Raw genomic sequence first — 12,249 nt, forward strand, 5'->3', positions numbered from 1 at the left:
TATAATATACATATACAATAAAGTGCATAACTTTAAAGTGAATTTTTGCCTATTTTTATAGCCGTGAATTCCTGGAACAAATTCAGTTATTAATAATTTGTTATTGTTTTTGACATATCACTGGATTTTATTTGCTATAATTTTGCTTAATATTTTTGCATATATTTTCATTAATAAACTTGTATTTTTCTTATAATTTTCTGTAATATCTTAAGTGATTTCGATATCAGGGTTAAGTTAGCTCTATAAAATGAGCTGGGACAATCCCTTCCTTCCTTCCTTCCTTCCTTTTCTAATCTCTGAATGTTTAAGATTGGTATTATTTCTTCTTTAAATGTTGGAGATTTCACTACTGAAGTCATTAAGGCTTGGCATTTTCTTCGTAGAAAGATTTAAAATTTCAGATACAATTTATTTTACAGATGTAGAAATCTCAAGAGTTTTACAATTTTTCCTGAACAAATTTAATGATTGTGTTTTTCAAGGAATTTGTCCATTTCACCTAAATAAATTCTTCATAATATCTTCTTATCTTTTTGCTGGGAGGTACTTTTTATATGGTAAATCATTACTTTTCTAGTCTACTTTGTAGTTACTGATCTTTTCAGATTTCTATCATTTTGAGGGTTAATTTAGATAGTTATTCATTGCTCAGAATTTCTTCTAGATTTTCAAATTTGCATGACAGCAACCACAAGGCTTTCCTTTATAGTGTGTCCTTGGTTTCAAGAACTTATCTTTAACACATAAATTCCGATCGTATTATCAGCATTTATTCATATTTCAGTGCAAGAACTACTGCTTACCACTATTTTCTCCTTCTTCCTGTTACATAGTTTCTAATCAATAAGTATATTTTGGTTGAATGAATAAAATAATCTTATATATTTTTTAATATTATATATTTATGTTCTATTTGCCCCTTAATCATGCTTGCTGATGGTTGGGGGGAGAAGGGTGTTTTTATTCTGTTACTCTTTTGTTTTTTATGTTTTGTTTTGTTTTTGAATTTTATTTTATTTATTTTTTTATACAGCAGGTTCTTATTAGTCATCAATTTTATACACATCGGTGTATACATGTCAATTACAATCGCCCAATTCATCACACCACCACCAACACCCCACCACTGCTTTCCCCTCTTGGTGTCCATACGTTAGTTCTCTACATCTGTGTCTCAATTTCTGCCCTGCAAACCGATTCATCTGTACCATTTTTCTAGGTTCCACATATATGCGTTAACACACAATATTTGTTTTTCTCTTTCTGACTTACTTTACTCTGTATGACAGTATCTAGATCCATCCACGTCTCAACAAATGACCCAATTTCATTCCTTTTTTTTAAGATTTATTTATTTATTTATTTATTTATGGCTGTGTTGGGTCTTCGTTGCTGTGTGTGGGCTTTCTCTAGTTGAGGTGAGCAGGGGCTACATTTCGTTACAGTGCACGGGCTTCTCATTGCAGTGGCTTCTCTTGTTTCACAGAACAGGCTCTAGGCGCACAGGCTTCAGTAGTTGTGGCTCGTGCACTTCAGTAGTTGTGGCTCACGGGCTCTAGAGCGCAGGCTCTGTAGTTGTGGCACACAGACTTAGTTGCTCCACAGCATGTGGGATCTTCCCGGACCAGGGCTCGAGCCCGTGTCCCCTGCATTGGCAGGCACATTCTTAACCACTGCACCACCAGGGAATCCCTCATTCCTTTTTATGGCTGAGTAACATCTTCTTTATCCATTTGTCTGTCAGTGGGCATTTAGGTTGCTTCCATGACCTGGCTATTGTAAATAGTGCTGCAATGAACATTGGGGAGCATGTGTCTTTTTGAAATATGGTTTTCTCTGGGTATATGCTCAGTAGTGGGATTGCTGGATCATATGGTAATTCTATTTTTAGTTTTTTAAGGAACCTCCATAATGTTCTCCATAGTGGTTGTATCAATTTACATTCCCATCAACAGTGAAAGAGAGTTCCCTTTTCTCCACACCTTCTCCAGCATTTGTTGTCTGTAGATTTTCTTATGCTGCCCATTCTAACTGGTGTGAGGTGATACCTCATTGTAGTTTTGATTTGCATTTCTCTAATAATTAGTGATGTTGAGCAGCTTTTCATGTGCTTCTTGGCCATCTGTATGTCTCCTTTGGAGAAATGTCTATTTAGGTCTTCTGCCCATTTTTGGATTGGGTTGTTTGTTTTTTTAATATTGAGCTGCATGAGCTGTTTATAAAAATCTGGAGATTAATCCTTTGTTCACTGATTCACTTGCAAATATTTTCTCCCATTCTGAGGGTTCTCTTTTCGTCTTTTTTATGATTTCCTTTGCAGTGCAAAAGCTTTGAAGTTTCATTAGTTCCCATTTGTTTATTTTTGTTTTTATTTCCATTATCCTAGGAGGTGGATTGAAAAAGATCTGGAAACAGAAGCTTTAAATGACACAATAGACCAGATAGATTTAATTGATATTTATAGGACATTCCATCCAAAAACAACAGAATACACTTTCTTCTCATGTGCTCATGGAACATTCTCCAGAATAGATCACATCTTGGGTCACAAATCAAGCCTCAGTAAATTTAAGAAAACTGAAATCGTATGAAGCATCTTTTCTGACCAAAATGCTATGAGATTAGAAATCAATTACTGGGAAAAAAATATAAAAAACACAAACACATGGAGGCTAAACAATACGTTACTAAATAACCAAGACATCACTGAAGAATTCAAAGAGAAAATAAAAAAATACCTAGTGCCAAATGACAATGAAAACACAATGATCCATAACCTATGGGCTGCAGCAAAAGCAGTTCTAAGAGGGAAGTTTATAGCTATACAAGCCTACCTCAAGAAACAAGAAACATCTCAAATAAACAATCTAATGTTACACCTAAAGGAACTAGAGAAAGAAGAACAAAAAAACCCAAAGTTAGCAGAAGGAAAGAAATCATACAGATCAGAACTGAAATAAATGAAATAGAAACAAAGAAAACAAGAGTAAAGATCAATAAAACTAAAAGCTGGTTCTTTGAGAAGATAAACACAATTGATAAACCATTAGCCAGACTCATCAAGAAAAAGAGGGAGAGGACTCAAATCAATAAAATTAGAAATGAAAAAGGAGAAGTTACAACAGACACCGCAGAAATACAAAGCATCCTAAGAGACTAGTAGAAGCAACTTTATGCCAATAAAATAGACAACCTGGAAGAAATGGACAAATTCTTAGAAAGGTATAACCTTCCAAGACTGAACCAGGAAGAAAGAGAAAATATGAACAGACCAATCACAAGGAATGAAATTGAACCTGTGATTAAAAATCTTCCAACAACAGAAGTCCAGGACCAGATGGCTTCACAGGTGAATTCTAGCAAACATTTAGAGAAGTGCTAACACTCATCCTTCTCAAACTCTTCCAAAAAATTGCAGAGGAAGGAACACTCCTAAACTCATTCTATGGGGCCACCATCACCCTGATACCAAAACCAGACAAAGATACTACAAAAAAAGAAAATTACAGACCAATATCACTGATAAATATAGATGCAAAAATCCTCAACAAAACACTAGCAAACAGAATCCAACAACACATTAAAAGGATCATACACCATGATCAAGTGGGATTTATCCCAGGGATGCAAGGATTCTTCAATATACACAAATCAATCAATATGATACATCATATTAACAAACTGAAGGAAAAAAACCATATGATCATCTCAATAGATGCAGAAAAAGCTTTCGACAAAATTCAACACCCATTTATGATAAAAACTCTCCAGAAAGTGGGCACAGAGGGAACCTACCTCAACATAATAAAGGCCATATTCAACAAACCCACAGCAAACATCATTCTGAATGGTGAAAAACTGAAAGCATTTCCTCTAAGATCAGGAAAAAGACAAGGATGTCCATTCTCACCACTATTACTCAACATAGTTTTGGAAGTCCTAGCCACAGCAATCAGAGAATAAAAAGAAATAAAAGGAATACAAATTGGAAAAGAAGAAGTAAAACTGTCACTGTTTGCAGATGACATGATACTACACATAGAGAATCCTAAAGATGCCACCAGAAAACTACTAGAGCTACTCAATGAATTTGGTAAAGTAGCAAGAGACAAAATTAATGCACAGAAATCTCTTGCATTCCTATATACCAATGATGAAAAATCTGAAAGAGAAATTAAGGAAACATTCCCTTTTACCACTGCAACAAAAAGAATAAAATACCTAGGAATAAACCTACCTAGGGAGACAAAAGACCTGTATGAAGAAAACTATAAGACACTGATGAAGGAAATTAAAGATGATACCAACAGATGGAGAGATATACCATGTTCTTGGATTAGAAGAATAAATATTGTGAAAATGACTATACTACCCAAAGCAATCTACAGATTCAGTGCAATCCCTATCAAATTACCAATGGCAATTTTTATGGAACTAGAACAAAAAAATCGTAAAATTTGTGTGGAGACACAAAAGACTCTGAATTGCCAAAGCAGTTTTGAGGGAAAAAAATGGGGGTGGAGGGATCAGACTCCCTGACTTCAGACTACACTACAAAGCTATAGTAATCAAGACAATATAGTACTGGCACAAAAACAGAAACATAGATCAATGGAACAAGATAGAAAGCCCAGAGATAACCCCACTTATGGTCAACTAATCTATGACAAAGGAGGCAAGGATATACTATGGAGAAAAGACAGTCTCTTCAATAAGTGGTTCTGGGAAAACTGGATAGCTACATATAAAAGAATGAAATTAGAACACTCCCTAACACCATACACAAAAATAAACTCAAAATGGATTAGAGACCTAAATGTAAGACCAGACACTATCAAACTCTTAGAGGAAAACATAGGAAGAACACTCTTTGACATAAATCACAGTCTGTATGTGTCCCTAGGTGTGAAGTGTGTCTCTTGTAGACAGCATATATATGGGTCGTGTTTTTGTATCCATTCAGCAAGCCTGTGTCTTTTTGTTGGAGCATTTAATCCATTCACATTTAAGGTAATTATCGATATGTATGTTCCTATGAACATTTTCTTAATTATTTTGGGTTTGTTTTTGTAGGTCCTTTACTTCTCTTGTGTTTCCCACTTAGAGAAGTTACTTTAACATTTGTTGTAGAGCTGGTTTGGTGGTGCTGAATTCTCTTAGCTTTTGCTTCTCTGTAAAACTTTTTTTTTTTTTTTCTGTAAAACTTTTGATTTCTCCATCGAATCAGAATGAGATCCTTGCCGGGTAGAGTAATCTTGGTTGTAGTCTCTTCCCTTTCATCTCTTTAAATATCTCATGTCTCTCCCTTTCAGCTTGTAGAGTTTCTGCTGAGAAATCAGCTGTTAACCTTATGGGAGTTCCCTTGTATATCATTTTTCCCTCGCTGCTTTTAAAATAATTTTTATTTGTCTTTAATTTTTGCCAATTTGATTACTATGTGTCTCGGCCTGTTTCTCCTTGGGTTTATCCTGTATGGGCTCACTGCACTTCCTGGACTTGGGTGGTTATTTCCTTTCCCATGTTAGGGAAGTTTTCGACTATTATCTCTTCAAATATTTTCTCAGGTCCTTTCTCTCTCTTCTCCTTCTGGGACCCCTATAATGCAAATATTGTTGCATTTAATGGTGTCCCACAGGTCTCTTAGGCTGTCTTCATTTACTTTCATTCTTTTTTCTTTATTCTGTTCCACAGCAGTGAATTCCACCATTCTGAATTCCAGGTCACTTATCCATTCTTCTGCCTCAGTTATTCTGCTATTGATTCCTTCTAGTGTAGTTTTCATTTTAGTTATTGTATTGTTCATCTGTTTGTTTGTTCTTTAATTCTTCTTGGTCTTTGCTAAACATTTCTTGCATCTTCTCGATCTTTGCCTCCATTCTTTTTCCGAGATCTTGGATCATCTTCACTATCATTATTCTGAATTCTTTTTCTGGAAGGTTGCCTATCTCCACTTCATTTAGTTGTTTTTCTGGGGTTTTATCTTGTTCCTTCATCGGGTACATAGCCCTCTGTCTTTTCATCTTGTCTATCTTTCTGTGAATGTGGTTTTTGCTCCATAGGCTGCGGGATTATAGTTCTTCTTGCTTCTGCTGTCTGCGCTCTGGTGGATGAGGTTATCTAGGAGGCTTGTGCAAGTTTCCTGATCCTGTTAGTCTTTTGAAAGAAAAAATTGTACTTTTTTACTAGCTTTTAAATTTTTATTTAATATGTTTCAATTTTTGTAGATATCTCCCTATTTTTCTATGTAAATCTCCCTTTTATTTGTTTTGTTTATTTTGAAATGCTTTCTTAATTATTAATATTATCTATTTCCTTCCTTTTTAACTCACTAATGTTTTTAAGTCTAAATATATATGTCTGAGTATATCTTCAGCTATGTCCCTGGGTTTGATTATGAAGCATTTACCTTCCTATTATGTTCTAAATTCTTTTCAGTTTTAGTTTTTTCTTCATCTTTGACTTAAGGAATTATTTGGGAGTGTTTCATAATTTCAAAATAATACAGTTTTGTTTTCTTAGTCCCTGATTTTTGATTTGTAGGTTTAGAAGTTTATGATCACAGATTAAGTCCTGTAAATTCTCTAATTTTTGTAATTTATTTAAGTTTTTCTGGGAGCCAAAACAATAAAAAAAAATGTCCAGGTACATAATATATAGTTTATGTTGAGAGTATTGGCTGTTAATAGCTCACAGCTTTCCCCTTTTTAGAGAACTGCTCTGACCAAATGGAGGTGACTCACCAAGGTTATGTGCCTCTCTCTCTGTACCCCCCTCCCCCACTCACGGATCAGCAACAGGTAATGACTGACTTACACAGAGTACAAAGGGCCAGCTCCATTTTGTCAAGGCTGAACCAGCAATATGGTGCACCTCCTGCTCCAGGACTCCAGGATGAACCTAAACTCCAGCTGAGAACACATGCTTTGCATAGCTCCTTCCTGTCTGGCTTTCCTTTCTTTATTCCTCCTCAAAACACTCCCTCAATGTTTCAGGCCCTGTTCTGGGGAAGCTAACTGTTTCAAGAGCTGTCATAAAAAACTGCCACAGGCTGGGAGGCTTAAAAAAGCAGACACTTATTCTCTCATAGTTCTGGAGGCTAGAAGTTTGATATCAAGGTACCATCAGGACCATGCTCTTTGAAGGCTCTGGGGGAGGATCTGTTCCATGTTATTCTCTGAGTTTCTGGTTTTGCTTGCAGTTCTTGGCATTTCTTGACTTGTAGACACATCACTCCAATTTCTGCCTCTGTTGTCACATAGCTATGTTCTCCTCTCTGTATAGGGCTGTCTTGCATCTCTTTTTCTCTGCTTATGAGGACATCACTCATATAAGCTAAGGGACCACATTACTCCAATATGACCTCATCTTAACTTACATTTTAATTATATCTGTAAAGACCATATTTCCAAATAAGGTCAGATTCACAGGTATCAGCGGTTAGAAACTTTACATATCTTTTCTGAGGACACAGTTCAACCCTAAACACTGACCTAACACATCAGATGAAAATGCATATTCTCTATTTTAGGGCATGTCCTTCTTTCTGCCTGTAACTGCTAAATCACGTTTTTAAAAAATATTATTGAAATTCTCCATATCTTGTTTATTTTTTGCCTTTTTTAAGACTCTGTAAAAGAACCATTAAAATCTCTTAATTTAATTATGATTTATCAGGTTCTTTTATTTTTAGGAATTTTTGCTTTATGTATGACTGTGACTATTGGATGCATAAAGATTTACTGTTGTTATACTCCCTTCAAGTTCTATCTCTACTATTAAACAGTATTTTTCTTTGTTTTATCTAATACTTTTAAACTTGGAAATCTGCTTTTTCTTATATCAATACTGCTTTACTTGCTGTTATTTAATACACAAAATTTGATGATTGTTTTACCTTCTTTATGAACTGTATCCTTTGTTCTTATGAGAAATTGTGTTAGCTAGCTCAGCCTGCCATAACAACATACCATACACTGGGTGGCTTAAACAACAGTGATTTATTTTCTTATAGTTCTGGTGGCTAGAAGTCCCAGATCAAGGTCTGGAAGGGCTGGTTTCTGGTGAGAGCTCTCTTCCTGGCTTGCAGACTGCCGTCTTTTGTCCTCATATGGCCTTTCCTCAATGTGTAGGTCTGTGGTGGTGGTGGGGAGGGGCGGGAATCGTTCTCTTTTCCTCTACTTATAAGGCCACTAATTCTATCAGATTAGGGCCTCACCCTTATGACTCCACTTAATCATTTTTTTTCTAATGTATTTATTTTATTATTTTTGGCTGCGTTATGTCTCTGTTGCTGTGCGTGGGCTTTCTCTAGTTGCGGTGAGTGGGGGCTACTCTTCGTTGTGGTGCACGGGCTTCTCATGGCAGTGGCTTCTCTTGTTGCAGAGCATGGGCTCTAGGCGCCCAGGCTTCAGGAGTTGTGGCTCGCGGGCTCTGGAGCACAGGCTCAGTAGTTGTGGCACACGGGCTTAGTTGCTCCACAGCATGTGGGATCTTCCTGGACCAGGGCTCGAACGCATGTCCCCTGCATTGGCAGGCGGATTCTTAACCACTGCATCACCAGGGAAGCCCTCCATTTAATCTTAATTACCTCCCATGTCCTAATTTCCAAATATAGTCACAATGGGGATTAGAACTTCAACATATGAATTTGAGAGGGGACACAATTAAGTCCATAGCAGATATCATTCCTTTTCTATTTAATGCTTTGGGCCTTGAAATTTACTTTGTCTAACATTAGTATTGACATTGTCTTTTTGCTCATATTTCTGTGGTATATCTTTGACCAAAATTTCAAACTTAACTGAACTTTAACTCCTACTTTTCTTGTCTTTTGGTTTTCAGTGTGTATTCTCAAAGTCACATGTAGCTGGCTTTTATTTGCTAAACAAGCCAATTCATGTTTAATGAGTGGTACTTAATATAGCTGATTATATTCTATACAGTCTAGTATTTATTTTAATTTTTTTGTTTGCATGACCAATTCCCCTTCCTCACTTGTTAATTTGGAAATGTTACTGTGCTTTTCCATTTCATTGCTGGTTACTTTCCACTTTCTATTAGACGTATAAAAATCTTGACTTCTCTGTTTTATAATTCCAATTCCCCTCCTCCACTAAGAGAATCGTTTACAACTAGGGCAGTCAAACCATGGCTTTGGGGTCAAATCTGCCCTACCATCTGATTTTTACGGCTCACATGCTAAGAAGGGTTTTTACTTTTTAGACGGTTGATAAAGAAATCAGAAGAAGAATAACTTTTCATGATATATGAGAATTAAATAAAATTAAACTTTCAGTTACATAAATAAAGTTTTGTTAGAACACTGCCACACTTATTTTGTTACTTATTGTCCCTGACTATTTTTGTACTTTGATGGCAGAGTTGAGTAGTTGTGACAGAGACTGCACGGTTTGCAAGGCTGACAATATTTACTGTCCAGCCCTTTACGCTTTGCTGACCTATGATTAAGAACATTCTAATATTCTCTGGTTGACCCAACTCTCTAGAATGTGTCCTTAGAAGGCTTCGCTTGTACTTGTAAACTGGGATTTACATAAATAAAAAGTTTAGCTGTATTTTTAATTTTTTAGCTGTCCTACCAAAATATAGTTCTTACTATGGAATAAATTTCCTCAAAGAAAAATAAAAAGATAATGTATTTTCTATAATTAATATATAGACTATTTTTCTTTATTTCCAAAATGGAATGACTCTCTAAGGTTAATATTTCTCATATGAATTTAAAAAATGATTTCTCAGCACTCTCTGCACAAATCAGTCTGGATATTCTGTTCTTTTGATGGTTAGATGATCCACCCTCATCATGATCTGTGGGAAGCAACAGACTTTCTTTTTTGATTATGAATGGTAAGTGCGGCTTAGTGCTTCCCATAGTGGTTATACTGGTTCCCTGCCTTGCTAAGTAGGAAAATGGCCTAGTGGGTGGGTAGAGAACCACAAGTTTCCAGTTATGTCCTGCACTAAAATAAAAATATAAAAAATTGTGCATGGTAGTTAAATTAGCAAGGAAAGAAACTGAGAAGAAATTTCAGGAAACTTTAGTCAGACACTTAGCATAGTTAAGCTTTAATAAACCTTCTGGTAGTATGTGTTCATGTATGCGAAGAAGGGAAGAGAACATGTAAATTCAAATGGACACTAAGACAGGAAAAAATAAGTAGATAAGTAGCGTAATCAAAAATATTAAAAGGAACTACGGAAGTCCTAAAGTGGGAGGCAAGACATCTGATCAGAAGAAGTATAAAAAAATAGGCAGAGGTTAGCAAAAAGAGATTAAATTTGGGGATGAATGGTATTTAATCATAAATGTGGACTTGAGAAATAATTCAGTGTTTCTGACTCAAAGAAGGCAGAAACAGGTGATTAAAACTTTTAAAAGAAAAAAAAGTAATCTAGGGAGTATAGTGGAGAGCAGAAATTGCTAAAATATATGCTCAATTCTTTAGGAAAACAGGTTCTGCATAAAGAAGTTGGAGGTGGAGAGGGAGCTTTCCACGATGGGTCAGATGTTTTACATACACTTTCCCTTTCAGTCTTCACAGCAACAACAGAAGTGGTGATCACTGATCATTGATCAGTTATAAGTAGCAATCACTGTTACAATCATTTTTACCTTTGAGAAAACTGAGGCTGCAGACACTAGTCACTTTGCCCAAAGTCACACCGCTAGTAAGGTCTAGAAGCTAAAATGAGATATATGTCTGTCAAATCTGCAATTTAAAACAAACAAACAAGCAAACAAGCAAACAACAAACCTATATCACATTGCTGCTCAAAAGAAATGAATTCAGAAGAGAACAGAGGTGGAATGCAGCTGGAGGAATGTTTGGCACATTTGGCCCCAGGCACCACTTCCAGTGTTTGTGAAAGCAACATATTGGTGGGGCTGAGATCTGGATTGCAGGAGGTGGAAGTGAGAGCAGCAGAGAAAGTCAGAGGCCGTGGGGCAGACCACTTATTTAAGAATTTCAGGAGCAAAAAGCACGGTAAATTATCAATACTATTTAATATTGAGTTTTCTTAATTCATTTTTTGATAATATGTAGAAAGATAGGTCAAGTCATGGTCCCAAAAGGAAAGTGTTCACTCTCTAAAATGGCTAGATTTAAAAGTTCTGATTTCTCAACTGTTGTTTTGTAAACCCATCCACGTACTGGATAATTCCCAAGAGTTTCTAAAAAATCAATGAACTGAGATAGCTCAATTTCCCGACACGTAATCTGTAAGGGCCTTTTATTATGTGTTTTCTTTAAGGTTGTTTTACTAAGGATGACATCAGACGACAGCATTGACCCTTCTATTTAAGGTGCTGATGTATTTAGGACTGAACCTTTATATTTCTTGTGGTGTCTGACAACAGAAGCCCATCATATAAAATTTTGTTTTTAATGAAGGAAAAAAAGAAGGTCTCATTTAATTTTGATTTTGGGAAAAATTTCTCTTGATTTTGGTGAAGGTTTCCTGCTGACATTCCTAGAGTTAACTGAATTTTCAGTAATTTGCTACTAGTACTGACTATACTTGCTGAAGCTGCTGCTAATGAATATTTTATAAAGCAGGAGGAAGATATTAGGTCTCAGTATGGATGTCTGCCAAGTCTAAATTTCTCACCTTGATGTTGTAACTCAGCTCCGGTCCCACTTTTTCAGCTGCCTGAGGCAATCTCCAACTGAATGTCCCATTATTAACTTAAATTCAACAAGTGCAAAATCAAGCTTAGTATTTTAGTCTTCAAATTCTTCCTGCTGACTTTATTTTTGCTAGGAGGACCATTGATCTGGTTACTCGGACTCAGACTTTCAACTGCAATCATAGGGCTTCCTTTTAGGCATGGTGCTGTGAAGAGCTTAGCTAACATGTGGATTTAATTCTCACTAAAACCCTGTGAGGTAGGTACCAGAACTATCATTACTGTACTTTAAGATGGGGAAGCTGCAGCAGAGTGGGGTTGTTGATTTATTTAAGATCACTTAACTAGTGACTGGGATGGAAGGACTCAGACCTGAGGCTGCAAACATCAGAGCTTGAAACTTTCAACCACCTTTTCATTTTGCCTTAATTACCTCTGACTCCTTCCTTTTTGCCTGATTATGTAGACTTTTTCCCTAAAATGTTCATACAACTGTCTTCTCCTTTCCATTCCAATGGCACCACTGAGTTCAGCCCCTCATTACCTGTCACTTCTCTTAAGTGGTCTTCCTGCTCTTTACTGATGCATTCATCTTC

The sequence above is a fragment of the Globicephala melas genome, chromosome 1 (genome assembly GCF_963455315.2).
Source record: "Globicephala melas chromosome 1, mGloMel1.2, whole genome shotgun sequence".
NCBI classification, from domain to species: Eukaryota; Metazoa; Chordata; class Mammalia; order Artiodactyla; family Delphinidae; genus Globicephala; species Globicephala melas.